At 41.3% G+C, this 23,659-nt stretch overlaps 2 protein-coding genes across 2 annotated transcripts in view; one reads left to right on the top strand and one right to left on the bottom strand.

The window, feature by feature from the left end:
* The window catches only part of Aven (apoptosis and caspase activation inhibitor), a 146,604-nt gene that overhangs the window by 89,560 nt on the left and 33,385 nt on the right, over positions 1 to 23,659 (bottom strand). The window lies entirely within an intron of this gene.
* Positions 19,640 to 23,659, top strand: part of Chrm5 (cholinergic receptor muscarinic 5) — a 50,330-nt gene continuing 46,310 nt past the window's right edge. Inside the window, exon 1 of the mRNA XM_034496118.2 lies at positions 19,640 to 20,376. The gene's annotated coding sequence lies outside the window, so the exon portion shown is untranslated. The remainder of the gene's footprint in view (positions 20,377 to 23,659) is intronic.

Raw genomic sequence — 23,659 nt, 5'->3', positions numbered from 1 at the left:
ACTGAGAGAGAGAGGGGAGGGAAAGAAAGAAAAGCAGATTATCTCCATTTCAGAGGTACAGATGTAGGGAGCTGAAAGCAGCAAAACTTAGCACCCTGTAAACTATTCCCCTGACTATTAGAGGGGACTCTAAGCCCCACGTGTTGAAGGCTTAGCTAGATGAGTGTCCATAATTGGTAGCACCTGCACTATTTACTGGCTAGAAGGAAATTAAGGCTTATTCATTGCAGGTTCAGGTTTTCTTCCCTTTCTGACTCAGACACCAACAGAGTCAATGGCAAAAAGAAATCACAATAACCTCTGAAAAGATGGGAAATTGCAGAAATGACGAAAGAGCATTAAGTTAACTCTTTAAAAGGGGCTCCTAAAACAGCATGAGGAGTTGGGATAAAAGAAGCATGAGCTTTTAAAATACCATTTTGCCTAATTTTCTATGATGGGTAGACTAGATGTGGAAATGAATGTTTCCATCTGAGGAAGACGGAAAAATAATGTGGATACAAACCAATCAGCATCTACATTTAAATACCCATCAGGGCACTACTGAAAGACATCTACATACACCTAAAACACTAAGTTTGGTAGGAGGCTGAGGGCAAGTTAGAAGTGGTCAGTGTCACCTTTTGGTTCCCAGTTACAGCTGGATTTCTTTCATAATCCTTTGGAAAGGGATGGGCTCCTCTTCCTTGGAGCAATACCATCAAATTCCCACTCCATCCACTGCTCTAACCTCCCCAAGTCCCTCTGGGCTGCTTTCCCTGCCCTTTAAACTTACACCTTCCCCCAACTCCCCAGAACTGCTCCCCTCCATGGCCCCTCAGCCACTTTCGCCTGCTTCCCTAAGGACCTTCACAATTCCCGTACTTGGGACAAAAAACTCTCACAGCCTTTCTCTTCCTGCAGTCTCTAACAACCAACTCCTATCTTCCCCTTCTGTGGTGGTTTGAATAAGGATGGCTTCCATAAGCCTCACATACCGGAGGCGCAGGGCACACCAAACCTAGAGTCTTTGCCTGGGGACCAGGATGTAAAGGTCTCAGATACTGCTCCAGTCCCTGTCTGTATGCCGCATGCTCGCCACCATGATGATAATGGACTACACCTCTTTCTTTAACAAGTTGCCATGGTCATGCTATCTCCTTATAGCAATAGAACAGTGACTAAGACACCTTCCCTCAGGAGTTTCTCCTCTCCCTCCCTGAGAATCTAACAAACAGCCTCTCCACACTACTCTCCCTGCAGGGATTTTTCAAGGCTCTCCCTTTCCTTCTGGCACTCCAGCCCACCCTCGAATGTCTCTGCCACTCCCCTGCCATGCCTTTCCCTAACCCCAGCCTTTTCCCCTGCAACAATAAACTCAAAGATTTAATACTTCTTAAACTCCATGGGAACTCCTATCCCCCTATAGCCAGTTCACTTCAAGGAGTGGCTGGTTTGCGTGTATATACATCCCTGTGTCTCACTCTGATCTCTTTGCTTTATAAAAAAATAATAACAAAACAAAATAAATCTTGGTTCTTTCTCTGACAATACTGTCAGATATCCCAAAGAATTCCAACATATTACAAGTTCATACACTCTTAACTTTTCAAGAATTACTTTCTCTTCTACAACGAGAGAGAGAGAGAGAGAGAGAGAGAGAGAGAGAGAGAGAGAGAGAGAGAGAGAACAACTGGATATGGAGCTAAGCAGTGGCGTTTCCTGGTAGACTTCACACCCAGGACCCTAACCAGTATCCTACGGGTCATCTTACCAACCCTGGGTGGACTGTCCCCCTGGCTCTGCCAACTTGTCACACAGGGCTCATTTCCTAGTCTGCCTGATCCAGGGTATGAAAAACATCTCCCTCAAGGCTGAAAATTATGAGAAGATCCAGGAAATCAACAGGCTAAAAAGAAATACAGCAGCCCTTATGAGCTACTTTGCACCAGCACCTCTTAAACATAGCAATTTAAGTTCCAACACAGAAGCAGGACATGTTAGCTACATACCCACTTTATCACCCAATTCTTCACATGATAGGAAAAAGCTCAGAAAGCAGGAGGATGACCTTTAAACCCTCAAAAAGAGGCCACCACTAAAATGGCCTTTAAGGTCTTTAACAACAGAGGAATAATCAAAATAACAAAAGTGCAAAGAGGGTCACGCAAAACAGCAACTGTTGTCCAGGACAGTCAGATAAACTCTCTTCTCCCCTGACAAAGGATAGATGCTGGGGCTCTTCTGCAAGTGCGGTTAAGAGAGACACTGAGCTAGAAGCTACTCAAACTCTCCTAATCTACTAAGACCTTGTCTAATGTTGGGAGCCGACTTCTAGCAAAAAGCGGCTATCAACTTTGCAGCCATCTCGAGCCATAGACCCTGAACCGCAGACCGGAGCAGCAGAGCAGTCCGGGACATTTTGGCGCTCAACAAGAGGCAGCAAGAACGAGAGACCCAGTGAGGGACATTACTGGAAGAAGGGTCAACCGAAAGTTCAGAAAATGATCACGAATCTGCCGAATCTGCCACGTTGAGAAAGATAAGTCATGATAATGAAAATAGGGCAAGAAATAAGTCAGCCTGAACTCAACTCTGTTTTTGTTTTGTTGTTTGCTGCTTAAGTGTATTAATTGTCTGCTTTTGTTTCATTGTTTGAATGCTGCCTTTCATGTGCATAATAAAAAGAAACATATATGTCCAAAATTAGAATCCAAAATACAAAATACAAAGGTTGATGACGATTTGTCAGAGCCAGATTGTGCTGACCTAGAGGAAGAGACAGACAGTCAAATATTATGACCCTGAATGGCCCTCTTCCCAAAGCCCCTCTCCCAGTGCACCTCCACCTCCAGAGGCTCCCGCTGTGGAGACAGTGGTTGTAGATCCCAGAAAGGAGTTACAGGACAAAATTTCTATTCTTAAACAACTAATAGAGTTAGAAAAAGAGTATCAGGACTTAATTAATCAGCTACAGAAATTAAAGACAGGGAAGAGGTCTCAAGAGGCCAACTGTGAAAATCCCCCGGACTCCTTTCGGTTCCTCAACCCACAGTCCAAAGTCAGTCCCTGCCCTCTAGCTTTAGTTCAGCTACAGATCAGCCAGAGGAGGGAAAGGCTGAGGCTTTTCCTGTATCAGAGACCAGAGATGCTCAAGGGGTTGCTTGGAGACATCATACAGAGTTTAATTTTCAAATTATTAAAGAATTAAAAATGCAGTATCACAATACCGGGCCACTGCTCCCTTTACTCTTGCAATTTTAGAGTCTGCCACAAAGGAGTGGCTGGCTCCCAGAGATTGGAATACATTAGTGAAAGCAGTTCTTAGCGGTGGTGACTATCTTATTTATAAATCAGAGTATCATGAGAATTGTAGAGAAACAGCTAGGAGAAACATTCAGGCAGGCAATGGTTGGTCCTTTGCTGCCTTAGTAGGAGAAGAGCAATTTGCTTCTTTTGATAACCAGATGCAATATGACCCAGGCTTACTCACTCAAATTCAGAATGCAGCCATGAAGGCTTGGTATAAACTCCCGGTAAAGGGAGACCCTAGTGCATCCTTAACAGCAGTCAGACAAGGGCCTGATGAACGATTTTCTGACTTTGTTCATAAATTAATGACAACAACAGGGAGGATTTTTGGTATGCAGAGGCAGGTGCAGATTATGTGAAACAACTTGCAATGAAAATGCCAATCCTGCCTGCCAAGCAGCCATTAGACCCTACAGGAAAAAGACAGACCTTACAGGATATATCAGACCCTGTTCTGACATAGGTCCCTCCTACCAACAGGGCTTAGCTACGGCGGCTACCATGCAAGGACAATCTGTAAGAGATTTTTTGGCAAGTAGAGACAAAAAGGCCTGTTTTAAATGTGGCAAGCCTGGACACTTTGCAGGAGATTGCAAGGTAGAAAATGAGTTAAGCCAGAGACAGCCCAGAAAACAGCCTGGGCTCTGCCCACTTTGCAAACGTGGAAGGCATTGGGCTAGTGAATGTAGGTCCAAAAGAGAAGCACAAAAAAACACCCTTTCCCATAATCAGGGAAACGGGAACAGGGGCCAGCTCCAGGCCCCGAACCAATGCAAGTCAAAACAGGCTTATGGAGCAGTCAGTTTCATACCAGCAAACACCAATCCCTTTTTGAACTCAGTCGAGCAACACCAGGAAGCGCAGGACTGGACCTCAGTTCTGCCACCCACACAGTATTAACCCCAGAAATGGGACCTCAGGCCTTACCCACTGGAGTGTTTGGACCACTCTATCCAAATGTGTTTGGCCTGATAGTGGGAAGAAGCAGTGCTACTATGCAGGGACTACAAATTTTTCCTGGAGTTATAAACAATGATTATCAAGGTGAGATTAAGGTAATCGCCCAGGCAATACAGAATATAGTCACCATTCCTACAAGAAGGAGGATAGCTCAACTATTGTTACTTCCATTGTTCCCTACTAATCACAAATATAAGAATCCTAAGAGAGGGGATCAAGGCTTTGGTTCCTCTGATGAATAGTAGGTACAGCCTACAGTTAAACAAAAACCTATGATGACACTATGGCTGGATGGAAAGGCATTCCAAGGCTTGGTTGACACAGGAGCTAATGTGAATATCCTAAAACAAAGTGATTGGCCTGCCACCTGGCCTCTGACCCCAACCTTAACCAACTTAAGGGGTATTGGCCAAAGTCAAAATCCACAACAAAGCTCTAAGGTGCTGATGTGGAAAGATAAAGAAGGAAATACAGGGAATATACAACCCTATGTCATCCCAGGCCTTCCCATTAATCTCTGGGGCAGAGATCTGTTATCCCAGTTGGGATTGATTATGTGCAGCCCTAATTAAGTAATCACGGCTCAAATGATAAACTCTGGATTTTCCCCAGGGAAAGGATTAGGAAAAAGTGAAGATGGGATCACTCATCCTATTGAGGTTTATGGTAACACTGGAAGAAAAGGCTTGGGGTATTTCTGATGGGGGCTACTGATTCAGCTGCGCCCCTAGGGCGTTGTGCGGATCCCATCACCTGGAAGGGGGGACTCGCCCATCTGGGTGGATCAGTGGTCCCTAACTACCAAAAAATTACAAGCTGCTCAGTTGCTAGTAAAAAATCAATTTGAAAAAATTAAAAAAGGGGAAATGGTATCCTACCAAGGGATCCCCCAGAAATATCCTTCATCATGCACTCTTTATTTTAAATTTTTTAACTTTAGATTCTGAAGGAAAATCTGCTGCAGATAGATTCTGGCATCTTGATACCAAAAAGAATTTTGCAACAGTCTTCTGGAAAGACCCATTAACTGGAACCTGGAATGGGCCAGATCCAGTGCTTATCTGGGGAAGAGGTACTGTCTGCATATCTTCCCAAACTGCAGATGCCGCATGCTGGCTGCCAGAGAGACTGATTAAACAAATAGACAATAATAACAAATCTAGGGAGGAGAAACCCTCTGAGAAGTGTGTTTTTTTTTTTTACAGGAAACATGAAGATGCTTTACAATTGCCTTCAAACTGGAACAGATCAGCCAGCAAACCTGACTTAAGAAGTTCTCAATGCTGAAGGAGACATCACCACCCACACCTCCAGGGTGGCTCTATTGAACTCTTGATTCTCTGACTTATGATTTAGTGGGGTACATTGTTTAAACCCACTATCACAGTTACTATAGTTGGGTTTTTTTTTGTTTTGTTTTGTTTTTTTGTTTTGTTTTGAGATTGACTGAGCAGGGACGGATTTCCTTGTTTTGTTAAAATCAAAGCTATGATCAGTTCTGTATTTTTGTGTGCTACCCTTAAAAAAGAGTGTTGCTTTTATACTGACTATTCAGGCATTGTTAAATCTCTTGTCTCTCGGGTTCATGCTGTTCAACAAACTGATGGCTTTTGTACGACAACAGATAAGACACTATTCAAATGAAACCCATACAGATCTGCTATTACAGGCTGGAAGTAGGGGACTCTGACACCTCTGTCATCAAGACTGACGAGGATTAACCCCTAACTTATGCCCTAAGCCGGATAGTCAATGATGGGTAAGAGAACACTTCAAGACCCTTGCCCCTAACTGGGAGGCCTCACCATCCTAAGACAGGAGCTCAACCAATGGCTGTTGAGTATCCAAAGATGGAAAAGGGAAGCTGGAGTCATGTGTTCCGACCTAAGGCAGGCATGGTTTCCGTAAGTTTTCCCAGCTTTCCTTAAAAAAAAAAAAAAAAAATTAAAAAGGGGGACCTGTTGGGAGCCGACTTCTAGCAGAAAGTGGCTATCCTGACAAGAGACTTGTTTTTCAACAGCCTACAACAGCTGAAGCACACTCTGATAAACATCGTCTTTATCCCACATAGCTTGTTTTGCTGCTTAGTGACCCCAGCTGCATGGGGCACATGGTAAAGTGTCTTCAGCTGTGTTCCCCTGCTTGTGCTTAGAAATACCCAGGATTTCCTTGCAAGAGGAGGAGATAATAAGAGAGAGACGAGACTTGGTCATACACTCTGGCTTGTCTCCATTTTTAGTGTCTCTTCTCCTTCTTCCCCCACTCTCTCTTGACCAGAGCACTTAGCCCCAAAACGTGGGGCAGTGCGGCTCTCAACATAGTGTCCCCCAAACTTGGGGCAGAGCGGTCGGCAACAGTCTAAGGTGCAACATCAGGGCATATTGGAAAGTGGATTGCTAGCAAGCCTATGGGGGGGGAGCAAGCAACCATTCCCAACCCTAACAGAGTTCATGTTTTGGTGATCCCTTGTGGCTTTTGTAGCCCAGGTAAGGGGACCAGCCACACCTTGATACTTACCTATCTAGTTCCTTCCCAAAGCTGCTAAACTTGTACTACATAGCAGCCCTGAGATGGGATGTGACAATAAGATTAGCTTCCTAAGTTAGTGCTTCCTGACTGCTAATTCAGAGACACTCCCCTCATCTCTAAGCTCAGAGACTATACCCCATCTAAATTCTGAGGACCTCTCCTCTTTAAATATAAAGATAGGGAGCTTGTTTTGTTCTGTAGGTTGCTATGGATCTATTCCAGCTTCCCCCAGTGTCATTGGCTAAAAGGCTATTTCATCCGAAACCCATCTCAGGGCATCTTTCAGTTGAACCTGGAAAGACTCATTATTTGAAACATTGTCCAGAAGAGGCTTGACCAAAACAAAAACAAACAAACAAAAAACAAACAAACAAACAAACAAACAAAAAGCATACCTCAAGGACACACACAGTTCCAGCAGATTAGTGTTAGAAAATTAAGAGCTTTCCAACTGCCTCCAAGTCCTATAAATTCAACTCTTTTGAGACAAGCAATACATCAGCTATCCATGCCAACATCTTCCCAGTCATTAACCTTTGTAGCTAGAGAGTCACTGAAGGGCCAGTGTAAAGTACTGAGTAGTTACATATAGTGCTCACTGGAGGCACGATACCTTGGACAGGGCCTGCTGGTAAGAACTCAAGACAACAGACGCCTGCTTCTCAGACGCCAGAACAACAGCATTTGCCCAACTTCTCAGCACTTTTTATTGTTATTTTTAATAAATTTCAGAAACCTGACCTGTCAGAAAAATCACTAAAAGGTCTGTGTTGGTTAGTACCTTTATTACTCTACTATACATTCCTTTCTGCTTAAGTTTTTGCCTTCGTGACTCAAAACACTGAAATAAACTATAGAAAAAAATCTAAATAGCAACCAAATAGTGAGAAGTAAAAATGTAAATCAAGTTATCTTTCTAGTTTGAGCATATAATTAGGTTCTTTGTCAGGACTGTGGGCAGACAAGAATCTCATTAAATATTTGCTGACCTATTCACCCCTAGTGTTCAAATATGAAGGCACAATACGCAATGTTTAGGATGCCAATGTCCTGGAGCACAGGGTATCTCCAGCAGGCATCTGCTCTAGCCTTTTCTTTCAACTCTAAACAAGTCTAAAAATGACAGTGACTTCATTTTCAACAACACCATGTGTCTTACAGTTCTGGGAGTAAGAGGAGCGATGTAGCAGAACTAATGAGTGAGCAGGAGTAAGAAAATAAGAGGAGAGACTAAATAATAAAAGAGCTATCCCTTTCAATTTCCTGTACTATTTGCTTTTTGAACGACAACCCTAGAGTGACACTTCTCTCACTTACTCAGTAGACTTACATCACCTGTCTCTTTGTATCCACGGGGAGATGGGGAGCTTGAGGAAGGCACTCCCACTCTGCCCAAGTGATGTTCCTAAAAGAATCTAGGAACAGTAAGAGGCAACAAAATCAAGAGACATTTCAGTTTTTTCAATACCTACAAATATGTTTTCTAAAAATTGAGTTGTCCTGACAGTTTTATGTCAACTTGACACAAGCTAAAGTCATCTGAAAGGAGCCAATCTCCAGTCAGAAAATGCCTCCATAAGATCAAGTTGTAGGCAAGCATGTAAGGCATGTTCTTAATTAGTGGCTGATGGGGGAGGGCCAGCCCATTGTGGGTGGAACCATCCCTGGGCTGGTGGTCCTGGGTTCTATAAGAAAGAAGGCTGGACAAGCCCGTGAGCAGCACTCATCCATGGCCTCTGATTAGCTCCTGCCCTCACAGCTTTTGATGATGAACTGTTATACAGATATGTGAGTAAAGTAAATCCTTCCCTCCCCAAGTTGCTTTGGTCATGGTGTTTCATCACAGCAATAGGAACTCTAAGACAAGTATTTCTTAAATGGACTGGTTTTTTTTTTTTTTCCACTTAATACTTTTTAGCTACCTTCTGAAATTGAAAATAGATGCCACATTGCATCATGACCCTGACAGAGAACTACTAAGTGACACCCTTGAGCTATCTGCACGTGTGGGGCTGTCTGCCTTCACGTGACTAGTGTTTCAGTGATGGGTCTGGTCTTCCTCCCTGCCATTGCTCCTCCTTGCCGTCAGTGTGCCTACCCTGCTTTAGCCTCCCGGCCTCATTCTGAACAATGACTTTACTTTCTGACCTCCAACACCCACCCTGCATTGAATCCTCTCCAGCACAATGACCATCAAACTCTGACTTCTGTCAGACAAGTAACTGAAAGCAGATATATAAGTTTAATTAGTTTCCTTTCCCCTTTTTTTTAAAAAAAATAATGACTAGGTTGAGCATCTTTTCATGGTGTTTAAGAACTATTTACATTTTACTTTCAGTGAACAATCTACCTTAAAGCCTTTGTCATTTGTTTAATTTGTTTATTAATATGAACTATAAGCCAGGCTGGCCCAAATTCACTATGTAGGCCAGGTTGGCCTCAAAATAACAAGTGACCCTCCTGTCTCCATCTCCAGAATACTGGAACCATACAGAAAGTTACCAAAACTCATCAGTGTATCCAAAGTTAGTTCTCAAGGAACAAGGTTACAAGCCCCTGCACTATCACCACACACTTGCCCAAAGATCTTTCTTACCCGAGCTCTGATAGGTTTTCTACAGAAATCCTTAAATTTTATGCAACAGAATTTGATAGTCTTTTCTGTGGTGGTTTCTGCATTATGGGTTGTATTTTAAAACATTTCCCCATTCTAACATTAAAAAAGAGTGTGAATGTCATTACACTAAAATTTTTGACACATGCAGACTTAATCTTTATATACTATGCAATCTGAATAGAACTATGCAATCTGAATAGTTGTCCCCAGCTGACAACTCCTCCGGGGACCAATCCCAGTGACTTCAAATGATCTGAGGTTTTCTTTTTAGAGTTTTTTGCTCTGGTTCCCTGATGCTTAGAATTTCTAGGAAAATGATTTTCAGATAAACTAAGATTAGGCATAGTTTAGACAAAACGTGCTACTTTCTATTTTCTTAAATGATCAGGACTTATTTTACTTATGAGCTCTATAGGAGATTAGCACACAGTAACCATTAGTGGATGTTCTTTGAAAGAATCCTAAACTTCATTTACTTCAGCTGTAACAGCCTTCAGCTCTCAGGTCGCTGGGGTATCGCTGAGGGTAAATGCGTATGTCCCAAGGGCAACGCTGCCTTGCTTCCCCATCCATCATGGGTCTTCCTTCTCTGGTAAAGTCCTTCAGCCTGGTCAATCTTTAGCTCTTCACAGAAGTGAGTGACAATTTAGCCACAGTGAAACTCTTCATATTCCTACCACTGTGGGAAATTATTTGGGGTTTATTATAAAATTGAGGATAAATCCCCCCACTGACGCAGCAATTCTATTCCTGGGTATTTTACTCAAGAGAAGTGAAGCTCTTTCACATAAGGACTTGCATATCAAGGCTCTGAGTATTTTATAACATCTCAAACCTGAACCTAAAACAAATGTCCCTCAGTAAGAGAACTACTAGATACAGACAAGCTATGCTGTGGTCATGGGCTAGAATACAACTCAGAAGTATAGGGAATCACTAAACTGGGTGAAGCTCACCCATGCCACAGGCTCATCCTCCCAGGATGCCTAATTCCTTCAGACCTGATGCTGCACTGGCAGCAGCAGAGTCAGGACTTACCTAATATGGTGAAGTTGTTCTCATGAACAACCTTTCACTTACACTCCATCTCATCTAAAGCCAGGCATCCTCCATATACAGCTTCCCATATACAGCAGGTACAGTCCTGTCTGCTATTTAAAATGCAGCAGAAACATCACCTGCTCCCTGAGTTCCCACCAGCATACCCAGACGCCTGGCTCTGTTGCCTCCCATTTGCCTGAGTCAGAATGCAAAGCTATGTGAACTGCATTGCTATCTACACTGCTTTCTTTCATGCATATCTCAAGGAAGTTCCAGATTCCAGTAGGAAGTCCAATACAAATCTATCTTCAGACCCACTGCTGCCTCTCTTAAGAGCCTTTCTGACCACCCACAGCCACAGCCCTCAAAGCACTAAGGCAAGTCACCATTGTTTCTCCCCCTGCCTGGGAGACATTCCTTTCCCCTTTTCTGTGCTGCTCCTCAGTTAAACTAAACAAGTTACAGGCCAGTAGGTCAAGGACTAGAAAAAAGCAGCACAGAAGGTTGAGGAGCCAGCAAGGAGGATTGCAAGCTAGAAGCAGAGGGTCTGGCTTTGCTATGCAAACACTAAACACATGGATTCAACACAGAAACTGCCCTGGAGAAGTGAACTTCAGTGGAGTCTGGACATACATAAAGAAATTTCTATCACACTGTGTATGTCTCCAGACCGCATCATATATACTCAGCAAATGAATAAAGAAATGCAAACCCTAACAAGGCATGCCATCCCATCGTGAGATGGAACTAGAGATCCAAGTGATGGCAAGCAGATGCTGCTGCGTTCCAGTATTGCTTGCTTTGCTGTCTGAGGATCAGACATTCCTACCAGGTGAGCTGCTCTTAGACCACCCTGTCTCCAGAGCCTTGATTTGATTTCCTCATGTTAAAAGGAAAGAGCTGCTCAGAAAAGGGGGTTTTGTCAGAAATAAAATACAAGTTTTTGACACCTTTGTGGAAAGTTAGGTGGTGGTACCAGCTAATCGGCAATAACAAACACTGAAGAGACATGACAGCCTCTAACAAATGGTGCTAGGAAAACTGGGTGGATCTGTAAATAAATGAAAGTAGATTTGTATTAGGCTTACTCTGCACACACATGCATAAAAAGAAATCAAATGACAACAAATATGGGGGTATCCTACACTTTGCTTTCCTGCTGCTGTGATAAAACACTGGCCAAACTATCTTGGAGGGAAAGGATTTATTTCTCTTACACTTCCATTGCAGGATCCATTACTGAGGGAAGTCAGGGCAGGAACTCAAGCAGAGACCATGAAGGAATACTGTTTACTGACTGGCTCTCTATGGCTTGCTCAGCCTTTTCTTGTACAACCTAGGACCACCTGCCCACGGGTGGCACAAGCCATAGTGGGCTGGATGCTCTCACATCAATCATTAAGAAAATGCCCCCACAGGCCAATCTGATGGAAGCAATTCTTCAGCTGAGGCTCCCTCTTCCCAGGTGACTCTAGTGTGTGTCCAGTTGATAAAAAACTAACCAGAACAAATGAAGAACCAGACTAGAGAACCAGACTAGGCTCAGTGGTTAAGAGCACTGGTTGCTCACCCAAAGGTGCTGAGTTCAACTCCCAGCAACCATATGGTGGCTCACAACCACCAACGCCATCTTCTGGTGTGTCTGAAGACAGCGACAGTATACTTGCATACATAAATTAAAAACAAAAGAGATGAAGAATCCTTGTACACAGGGGGTAGAACATGTACAGGCCCAGTCACCACAGAAGTCAGTGTGGATGCTCCTAAAAGTAGACCCACAGAGCTCATCTGCCACACTCCTGGTACCCTAAGGATCCATGTCAGCATTTCACACAGATATTCTCTCAACTGTGGTTTTTGCTGCACTGTCCACAACAATCAGGAAATGGACCAATTGAGATGAAGCCCAAAAGGTGACTGGCCAAAGTGTAGTATAAGTACAGAATAGGATTTTATTCAGCCCATAAAGAAAAATGATACCAATATATTTACAGGAAAAAAAATGGATGGAGCTAGAGATTATTGTTAAGCAAAATAATCCAAACTCAAAACAGGCAAATACTGCATGTTTTCTTTTATATATAGACTGTAGACATAAAGTTGTGTGTGTGTGTGTGTGTGTGTGTGTGTGTGTGTGTGTGTCTGGGGTGTGTGTGTGGAGAGAATCCTGAATTGGGAGGATTATATCTCAAGGGAAGGGAAAAAGACAAGAGAGAATAGTGGAACACATATGACAAGAAAGCAGAAGGGGAGAGGTAGGAGGCCACCAGGAGGTGGACAGAGGGAATCAGGAAGGCCTCAGAGGAGGGAGATGGATAAGACACCAAGATAAATGAAACATTTGTATGAATGTCACAATGAAACCCATTATTTTGAATGTGAACAACAAAAAATATAAATTGCTTTTACCAAATAAGAAACCACTGAAAATCAGCTTCGGCCTTTATAATTTCTACGTTATATTTTCTGTGAATTATATCATTTACTAATGAAAACAAACATGTATTCACAATATATATCTACAAAAGCACAATGCTAGACACTAAACTCATGGACTCTTTTCAACATGGGGGTTTAGGACATTTAACTGAATGAAAATCAAATCAGTGAACAGATGGAATTTTTTGTCACATCTGTGAATGTCATGCTGAATTTTAAAACCCTGAAAATTGCAACGGACACAACCTTACCACTGCAGCAAACACGCCACCCTCATCAGGTTGTTATGGCAACTGCACTACTTGGGCTGAGAAGAGGGATCGGATGTTTATGTCAGAGAGAGATTTTGTTGCAGGCTGCCATTAGAAATACTAAAAGATGTTTGCGCATAAATCTCAGAACATGAAGAGGCTCCCAAGAGAAGCCCCTTCCTCATGAAACATGGCTATTGGTGTTGTCACTGTTTCGGTCTTACTTAGGAAGCCATATTGTTGAATATCATTGGTGTAACTTCCCTGTCATTTCTAGGAGACAGAATCTGCCAAGAAAGGGAACCAATCAATGGCCCTACACAGCTGGGACATCTATAAACCACAACAATGACCAACATAACAAGATACCCCAGAGGCTCGATAGCAGTGGGAACCAACAACTCTCTAATCGTCTAACTAGGGCCAGCTACCCAGGGTGGTGAGGTTCTGGTGGAGTTTAGAGAATCTACTGCAGCCTGCATACTCCTAATAGCATTTTAAAACTTGCCCTTATACCACAGGGAAGTGTAGCTCACACCTTAGGTCAAAAAAGCTCTTCTTTGCAGCAGAGTCCATTACAGGAACACACACACACACACACACACACACACACACACACACACACACACAAAACGCTGCTCAAAATGCAGAGATCAACTAATCTTTGGATGCCCAGTGGATGCATTTGCAACACAACTCCTACACCTAAAGCTCAGGAGGGGAAAGACTATAAGAGTCAGAGAACCAAGAAGTCTGCTGATTTCTTAATTTACCTTAAGGCTCAGAGAGGCCCTTTAAAAACATTAAGTCACCGAGTCCCCAGTTTGAAGCCCTGCTGTATACCCAAACACACACTTCTTCCTGTATATCCTCATAATTATGGTTGTTTCTATTTCTCACTTCTACCCAAGTATCCCTAGTGGCTTTATGTAATACTACCTAATCTCGGGGTTAGTCCCTCTCATTTACCTTCAAATAATTCACAAAACTTATTAAATGAAAAGTGTCCCAACTCATGAAGGCTCACCAATGTAGCTCTGAGCTCCGCACCTATAGGAATCAGTTCCATGTGTCACATGTTTTACACATGTATGTTTTACATAATGTCTGAATCATATTAAACATGTTGAGTTCTTCAAGCATTTTTTTAATGATGAAAACTCTCCGAGCCTCCTCTTATGGTCTGCTGAACTGTGCAGAACTATTAGCCAATAGTTATGTTACCACACAATAGCACAGCAGACCTAATTGCTCCTACAGAACTGTCAGTGCCCACCATTCCCGACACCCTGCTATCCCCAGCCTGTGGTAACTACCATTCTACTCTCAGCTTCTTCTAGAGTCCTCATATGTGAAGTCACATAATACTTGCCTGTGTGTGGCTTATTTCATTTTACATAATAATCTCTAGTTCCAGCCATATTGCCACAAATAATAGAATTTCATTCTTTTTAATAGCTAAATAGTAGCCCATTTGGTATATGTACAGTAATTCTATGTTTAGAAATAGATCCATTCATCATCTAGAAAGTGACTAATCAATAACTTTTAGGATTGTCTACAGAACTTCTGTTATAAAAGACTAACCAATTGTCAGGCTTTCTATATCATTTCATTTATATAAATGAGATTATATTATAAAACTCTTGGCTTAAATATACTTAAACTCTTAACTATTATAAAACTCTTGACTGATTTTCTTTTATAGTCATCCTTAAAATTGTTTTGAAACCACCAATTACAACTTAGTTCAAAATATCTATCTATATAATTCTTAGGAAACAGTGTGATGATTACATTGACTGACTGCGCCAAGTGTGTGCCTTCCTAATGAAGCATGTAGCACTGAAAAGAACAGGTTAGACCACATGGGAAAGGATAGGGCTCCAGCATTTACTGTGTGAAACAGGAGGAAAAACTAAATCTTCTCTGCAGTGCTTTCCAAAAGTGACAGTATCTTGTGTTCCACTGCAATAATGACAATGGCTGGTATCTAGTAAGCACTTGCCCTGATATGACAGTCATTGTACTCAGTGCTTTTCAGGTAGAATATTTTATGCAGAGTACTCTGAAAAGTGTGCTATCTTGAGACACTATTCTACTTCAAAGATTCTATGAAACCAGAGGTTCAAGTGGGACAAAGACCCTAACAAACAAAACATTCTCTAGAATAAAGCAGCAAGCTTCTATGAGGCCTACTCACAGTGTGTGTGTGTGTGTGTGTGTGTGTGTGTGTGTGTGTGTGTGTGTGAAGAGATTCCCTAAAGATTAGATACATAAAACTGCCAAGAAAAACAAAAGCCAGAGCCCATCTAAACAGCCCAGCACAGAGAATGGTTCCTTTTGATAAAGGGGCAGGGTGTCATGGCAGGCGGCTAGGAATTACCTCACTGTGAATGAGGAGCTAGAGAATATTCTAGGGGCTGCAAATCTCAAGGACATGGCAATCAGGATGTAACACTTTGCATCCTACTACAGTTGGGGTCACACACGGTACTATGAACACGTCCTTACCAGGGTAGAGACCTCGCTTTTTTAAGCTACGATCAGTTCTGGAACGTAATGAATACTTCATAAATCTTTAATGATCAATCTTAGTAACCAATGTCTCCTGGAATGTATCCATTCTGTCTACTAGCCTGTAAAATCAGAGCTTCCTGAAGTGTGGTCTGGAGACCTCTAGTGGTTATCTGCAGTTCACTGAAGGGAAAAGGTCAATGTCTAGAGCAGTGGAGTTAAAATGCACTGACAAGAATACCTCAGGAAGTCTACAAGTGTTTCTGAAATCTGTATTTGAAGATAGAAACACTCTTTGTTCATTCAGATATATCCATGGGAGGAAAGCAATTGCTTCCTAATGGGCAACTGTATTGTAATTTGTAAACTTTTTAAATTTTAAATGAAAGATGAATGCCTAATTAAATTTTAAATCTTTTATTGAAAGATGAATGCCTAGCTCCATACTTAAAGTTCCCGCCAAGCAAGTGAGAAGACCAGAGTTTGGATTCCCAGAACCTACATTATGTGGGTATAGCAGCTACCTATAAATCCTGAACTTTAAATAAGGCATTCCCAGAGTAATCTGGCTAGCTAAACTAGCAATATTGGTGAGCTCTGGGTTCAACTGAGAGGTCCTGCCTCCATGAAAACTGGGGAACAATCTAGGAAAACACCTGGTAGCAACTCTAAGCCTCCATATGCACAAACAAATTCATGTGCACCTATACACAAATGTGTATCACACAGACAAACACAAATATACAACAGGTGTGCACACTTCATAAACATATATTTATACGAAAGAAAAGAGAAAAAGATCTACGTGTAGCATTTTAAAACACACTATTATTTGACAGACCATGAAGAAACAGAATATACAATTTTAGAAAGTTTAAAAAAAAAAATGCTAGACAATTGTGGTGCACTCCTTTAATCCCAGAGCTCAGGAGACAGAGACCAGCCTGGTCTATAGAACGAGTTCTAATATAGCCAGAGCTACACAGAGAAACCCTTCTTGAAAAAAAAAAAAAAAAAAAAAAAAAACCACAAAACAAAACAACTAGCATTCTTCTATAAATTCAAAGCATAAAAGAGAGAAAGAAACCACCCTTTCTCCTTAAATTCATATCATCTTCTCAAAGACCACCAACTCTCAAAATCACCTGCAAGTCATCTGGAATCTCAGAGAAATTTCATGCCTTGTTTGATAGGTCATGTGGAGAAAAGCTGCTGTTGAAAATGACACTGGGAGCACGGTGCATCAGAAACACTCTTCTTTCCCAGTAGGGGATAGAAGGAGCCAGATGGGGACTCTTGGAGCCACTATCTTGATCATACCAGACCCCATCATCTTCCAAGTTGGGAAGAGAACTACACACAGTGGAGAAAGTAAATGTAGTTTTCTATAAACAAGATCAATACCAGGAATGCTTTGATAGTCAACTTGACAATAGAATCACCATGTATTCAAATCTCTGAGTGTGTACATAAGGAATCATCTAAACTAGGTTAATTGGGGAAGGAAGACCCACCCTAAGTGTAAGTGGTACCCTAGACCATGGACAAGGGTCCCAGAGTAAAAAGGAGGCAGCTTCTTTGGGGTTGGAACTGTCTATGCCACCAAATGAATGTTTTTCTTCTAATTCAGTTTATAGCCAGGCTACTGGGAGGTCATGACTTGAAACAGAGTAGGAACTTAGACCTAAATCATGCAGCCTCGTATTACTGCTCCCTACGCAGCCTCTCCTTTCCAATTGATTGCACAAACTTCCCCAAGAGGACCAACGCCTTCCTGACACTGGCTGTATGTTATAAATGATAAGGATAATTACAGACCTCTTAGAAAGAGGAAAGCAGCATTTTGGCACATCCTTCTGTTTTAACTTATCTATATTTAATGGCCATAGCACTACTTCCTGGGCCTTCTTTAAGTGGCTGGCACATGTGTAAGTGTATATAACATACTTAAGTGCATAACACATACAACACTTATTTAACAGGACTTGAGAGACAAGGCAAAATTGAGAACATGTAAAACTGTTACACAGTTACTAAGCATTCACACCATAACAACAGAGCAAACCCCTTGGCAGTATGTTACCTGTGATTTATGAGCACCTTGAAGAGGGGCATTCCATAACTGGAAGCCCTCTGTGCTGGCTTTAAGCCCAGGTAGGCACAGGAAAACAATTTCCATCCATGTTCTTTTAAATGGTTCCCCATATTTCACCGTCTCATTTCTCATCCACACAGCCACTTAGAGAGATGAAGTGAAATGAGAGAAGAAAATGTGAATAAGAATAAACTTCAACAAAGGAGATGCAGCACAAAGCTTTCTTAGACTTCACGGTCTTACATTCCTGGAGAAGTTAAGCAGACAACCAAACGCTCTTTAGTGCTTCCAAGTGTAAGAACTAAAATTTACAGGGACAAGCACTAGACATGAGAGAATGGTGTGATATCTTAGTCACAGGTTCTCATAAGCACCACAGCCTCACTGGTTAGGTCTTTATCTCACAGAACTCTGTCTCCATACCAATAGCAAAACTTTGGAATATTATAGAAGTATGTTATGTGTTTAATAAGAAAACAAGCAAAGTGGTGTTTTCTTATTAAAGAAAGCAAAGAAAATCCACAGAAAACAATGAATCAATCTATCAGCCAGTTTTTTAAAGGTTTATTTTTAAATTATGTTTATGCATTCTTGTGTGGGTATGTGTACATGAGTGTGGGTGCACATGGTGACCAGAAGGTGTCAGATCCTGCACAACTGGAGTCACAGGTGGTTGTAAGCTGCCCAACATGGGTGCTCAGGTCCTCTGTAAGAGTAAAATGTACTCTTAACTACTGAGCCATCTCTCCATGTCCCAATATTACAACTCGTTTTAGTACTATGGCATCAGTGTTAAGTAGGAAGGGTTCAAGAAAATATGAGATATATGTTCTCATGCATATTCATACTACAAATTTACATAGAAGATAACTATGAAATTAAAATTCCTTCTTCCTCATATGTAGTTATCATGGTCGGGTTTTAAGTTTCTAATGCTTTGAATACTCACTTGAAAAACCCTATGTAAAATGAGAGCTTCTGAGAAACAAGAAATATCAAGTAGACTGGCCAATGGATGACCGCAGAGAATTTGTAATATGTTCATCTGAAAAGGGTTTGTGTGATTTTAAACTATGTATAGAAAGAAAAAATGAAATTTTCTTTAAAATATTTCAATAAAGAGAAAAATATTGGCAGTTATTAAATCAGAAAAATGGTCTATAGGATCCCATGTATTCACCTTCACCTTTGTCCAAGTTTGAAGTTTTCAATTATTAAAACATTTTAAAATATCCTTCCACCTAGTCATAGTCCTAAAAGGCTCCACCGAGAAGTAGGTGAAAGGTCCCTGCCAGATTTAACAACTAAAAAACAAAAATTATGAAACTGATTATTTTTAGATCTATACTTCATTTACAGGTGATCAGAATTTCATGTAGTTTAAAAAAAAAAGGTTGAAGATCACTCATTACATTTTATGTCAAGTGATATGTAATGCTTTATTCCAAAGCAACAAAATACGTCCAAAAGATATATAAAAACACGTGCATCAATTAAGGAAAGGAAAGTCTTTCCCTGTCATTGCTTTTTAAACTCACAGTATATGCTTTTCATCCAAGACCTTTAAAAAATTCTCTTTTACTGGAGAAAAACTACATGATGATAACACAGCTGGACAAAACCCTGCAAACACTACATAGCAGAGGTGGGAAATCTTTCTAGCCAAAGGGACGAGCAGGAGAGATGCACATTCAGACGGCATTCAAGAGCCTCATTCCAGCTACCTTTTGCTAAGCTCTTTTCCCCCCCTTCGAAAATACGTCATTTAACTGTCTGTCAAAATAACTCTTGCCTAGTCTACCTGATCACACTCCAGAGCTGCAGCCTCTCCTGATTCCCTCCTCAGTGGCGAGCTGCTCGGAGAGCACCTAGTGAGCAGCATACGCCCCTCTGCTCTTTCCTCTCTTCCTGCCAGAGCGCACTGCTGTCCATGGGGAGGAGTAATTAATGGGCTCATTATGTATGAAAGCGGCATCCCACCACTTGGCTGTCTGGTTTGAAAGGATCCGATCAGCGCTTCATTCATGTTCAGTGTCTGAGATGTGGTAAAGCTGTTCTTCCTTTTGGATTTTTCCCTCATCACTCAGAAACCAGTGCACTAGAGCGATGTATTAACAGAAGCACTCGGGAAAGAAAGAAAATTGTTAACCTCTGCAGACAGGAGGCTGAAGGACTGAAAGTTGTTAAGAGAAAAGCCAAGGGAAGCAGAAGGTGCTAAAGAATACCCATGCTTCTGGAACACACAACAATGTTAGAGCAGCGTGGTCTGGAGACACTGGAGACTCTAAATTACAGGTGAGCAACTTTTCCAGAGGCTGAAACATCTGCAAGAGCAATCATGATTTCTCACTGCTGAGATAGTCAATGAATTTTTAATAAGTTCTGAGCACTGTGGTCAGATCAATGGCTGTTATCTGATAAAGGCAAAATTCACCCTTGGATTTCCATGATCCTGTCCAATGGAGTCTTCACCTTGCTGCTACCTGTGCTAACTAATGCCATGGGATTACCGGGCCTCAGAGATGCTGCAAGAAATAAGACACACGGGTGAAAGAGATCATCACAGCAAAGTCGACGAGGCATTTCCAGTATGAGAGCTTATCCTTCCTCTCTGAGCTTCACCCAACTCCTGCCAGGTAAGATTCACTTTTATAACATTCACTCATAGCATTGCTACTGAGACGGTATCTGCTATCTCAGTGAGGGAGCCAGAAGATTTGAATTTCATGTGGTTCTCCCATAAGCTTTATGCAGATTTAAACTTTCTGAGGTAAACACCTGTTTCTACTTAGGCTACATGTTAGACAGCTCTGCAATAACATGGCTTGCAAATCCCATTTATTTTTCACTGAATTTATCTTTATTGTTTTAGAATTATAATTTTATTTAGTAATTTGAAAGCAATCTGCACAAGAAGAGTCCAGAATGCTGCCTAAGAGCCTCCCACCCACAGAGGTCTTTACCAAGCTTGCCAGAACTGGGGGAAAGAAAGAATTCACCAGCATGGTTAGCAACATTTCTGTCAATGTTTTTAAAAGGCTCAATGACTGACTTTAATTCTTAGCCAAACAAAAACCCTAAACTGTGATGTCATTCTCATCCACACTGAAGGAAACACTTCTAGTGAATACTGCCAGGGTGGGGTGAATTTACCTCAAAGATAACAGGGGTGTTTCTGTAGCAGAGCAAATGGAACATTTAAGAACAGAACAAAATGAAGTCTGGCTCACTAAAACCTCAAAAGTTTTCACCCAAGACTGATGGTCCAAACTTCAAAATGCAGAGAAGTTTAAAGGGTGAGTGTCTTGTAGAAACTCCCTGGCACTCACTCCATGGGGTTTCTAAAGAGACTCTCTGTGTAAAACCCAGACAGGAGGAACTGTCAGTCCTCCTTCACCTGATGACATTTTAATACCCTCCCTACAACTTTACTAGAATGAAGTCACTGTCAAAAGTTCAACTGAGAAGTTAGGTTCAAAATTTTTATCGAAAGCTCTAAAACAAAGTCATATTTCTATTAGCTTGGAAGGGTGGATGTAAGAAAAACAACAAAAGCACACCACACCTAACTAAGGAAATTGGCTAATCCAAGAACAACTATCCAAAGTGATTATTCTAAACACAAATGTGAGCACTGAGGAGACAGCTCCTTAGCAGACAGACCATTCTCCTGACTTATGCAGGGCGTGAGCTCCATCCCCAGCACAAAGTGACAGGAAGAAGGAAAACTGTTTCCATTGCATTGAATGATTTCTGGTTTTGGTTTTTAATTCAGAAAGTGAGATACACCCCTCCTCCTTTACTCTTTTCAAGACACTACACAGATAACCTTAGCTGGCCCATGTACCTGGCCTCTGAGGCCACTCTGCACTCTCACTTGTCTCTTTCCAGTAGCAGAGGAAAGCACTCATTTCAATATAGGTAGTGACTTGACTCACAGCTACACTAGGGTGTTCCAGGAGGGGAAAGAAAGACTATAAGTTCCAAAGTCTTATTTATGTAACAGCTGAACTAAAGTGCTGGCTTTTTGCCTTTTCCCCCTAATATATGAGACTTACCTGACTCCTTAAAGGTTCTTTTCATATGTTTCTACCTAGCTTTTCAGCTAAAAAAAAGCTTTGGCATGCTTTAAAAAAAAAATGCGTATTAAGAGAAAAATGCCAAATAATATTCAATATAATAATTCAATAAAAGTAATCATAATTAAACAATTTAAACAACTCAAGGAAAAGGAGATATATAACATTGTGCTTGTTTTGCTTCTAATAATTGGCATGGAAGGGGATGTAAATAATGTTCCTGAGATTTTATTTACTCACTGTTCTGAGGAAGATTCACATCCCACTTCTTGGGGACTGTGCTTCCTTCCATAGCTTATCCTCCAGTGACCATGGGTGGGCAGACAAATACCAAACACAAGCTTCCAAGTCAATCCCTGACAGGATCAGTCCCAATGAACCTGCACTTTCTCTCCTACTTATAATAATCCATTCAGAAAGCTATGTCAGCCTTGGGAACAGCTTCCCCAAAACTGTAGTGATGCAGAACAATCTACAATTACTAATGTACTAAAAAGCTGAAAACACTATGATCTTTAGCATCTCATAGGTATTAATAGATAAGCTTTTTTATTATTTCGTTTTACTATTTATTTACTTATTTGGTTTTTTGAGACAGTGTTCCTCTGTGTAGCCCTGACTATCCTGAATCTTGGTCTGTAGACCAGGCTGGCCTCGAACTCTAAGATCTGCCTTTCTCTGGGAATGTTCTACCATGCCCAACAAGTTTAGTTTTTCAAATTGTGTGTGTGCGTGTGTGTGTGTGTGTGTGTGTGTAAGGGAGACAGAGACAGAGAGAAAGAGAGAGAGAGAGAGAGAGAGAGAGAGAGAGAGAGAGAAAGTAGTCGGCCATCTCCTTCTATCTTTATGTGTGTGGGATTGAACTAGGGTTTCCAGGCTACATGGTGAATGCTTTTGCACCCTGAACCATTTTGTCAACCCCATGTAAGGGATTTCAAAGTGAGGATAATTAATGAAATTTTGAATCTTGGAGAATAGTCAATGACTGATAATTGTTTCTGTGATTCAATATGATATGGGGGCTATCATATCCTTACTAGTGATATCCAATATCATATATCTTATATTCTGACCATTTACATCATCCAAACACTATAAACATCCATATTTAAACTACAAGAAAAATAGGTACATGAGTTAAAGTAAAGCTTTACCACTGAGTGTCTCTGATATCATACCTGTCTTTACAATAAGGTCATTTTACCTAAAATGACAAGAAACAAATGTTATTGTTATATTTGTATGTTAATTAGAATATATGTAAAATCCATGTTAATGTATTAGCATTTATTATATCAAAAAAGCTTATTTTAAGTAGGTATCTGCTATGTACATTTGTATAACTTTCAAATTTTTAATTTTTTGAAAGAGTTTTTCAACATAGTATAAAGGTGGATGCTATACCCTGCTTAAGTCAGTGGGTATTCAATAGGATTTCAGCAGGACTGGGCCTTGTGGTTCATTTTCTTTAGGAAGTGACTGAATGTGAATAAGGATGTAATCATCATGAACAGTCTCCTCCTCTCCATCTTATCCCTGCTGAGAGAAAATGATCTTTGGTTTGTGACATCACAGACTGTGACTGGGGAATTGGCTGATATCACACATGATTATACCCTTTCTGGGGAGCAAGATGCAGAAGAGATGCAAGCGCATTCATCTCAAGTCAGACCACTGAGACACCAGAGAGATCCATGACAGGAGCTTATTTAGGGGGGAAAAATCCTTTCCCAGCACCTGTCACTTTGCAGCATCAACTACGAAGGTTTAAAGGACCAGTTCACAGTTTACCTCACTCATAATCTGAAACATCACAGAGGTGTAGACATCATGTTACCTG

Source organism: Arvicanthis niloticus, chromosome 2, assembly GCF_011762505.2.
Source record: "Arvicanthis niloticus isolate mArvNil1 chromosome 2, mArvNil1.pat.X, whole genome shotgun sequence".
NCBI lineage: Eukaryota > Metazoa > Chordata > Mammalia > Rodentia > Muridae > Arvicanthis > Arvicanthis niloticus.
This window is presented reverse-complemented; position numbering and strand designations above follow the sequence as displayed.